We start from the raw sequence: 313 nt of genomic DNA on the forward strand, positions 1-313 counted from the left end.
TTTCTTCTTTTTTGCAGAAACTTTCGAGTCCAATCCAGTCATCTTTACCTTCAGCTCCACTGTCACGTTTGCAAAGTTAACAGCCTGCAAATATATATATGGATATCAACCCACAACATTCATTTTTCATCTGTAGCTTAACTCAAAATCTGTAAAATAATTACACTTGAAAAACAACGCAAAACCTTAATCTGTATGTAATCAGAGCCATTGCTTTGGAAGGATATGGCAGATGCTTCAACATAAGAAGAGTTTCCCTCCATAGTAGAGCTGAGAAGAGTTGCTCCACTTGACTCTGTGAAGAACTGTTGGA

At 37.4% G+C, this 313-nt stretch overlaps 1 long non-coding RNA gene across 1 annotated transcript; it reads right to left on the reverse strand.

Annotated features, from left to right (window-relative positions):
- Positions 1-14: 14 nt before the first annotated feature.
- On the reverse strand, positions 15-307 carry LOC106322398. The gene is made up of 2 exons (XR_001266403.1): positions 186-307; positions 15-84 (listed from the first exon to the last, which is right to left on the reverse strand). It is a non-coding gene; the product is annotated as an uncharacterized LOC106322398 (long non-coding RNA).
- Positions 308-313: the final 6 nt, after the last annotated feature.

The sequence above is a fragment of the Brassica oleracea genome, unplaced genomic scaffold, assembly GCF_000695525.1.
Source record: "Brassica oleracea var. oleracea cultivar TO1000 unplaced genomic scaffold, BOL UnpScaffold21966, whole genome shotgun sequence".
NCBI classification, from domain to species: domain Eukaryota; kingdom Viridiplantae; phylum Streptophyta; class Magnoliopsida; order Brassicales; family Brassicaceae; genus Brassica; species Brassica oleracea.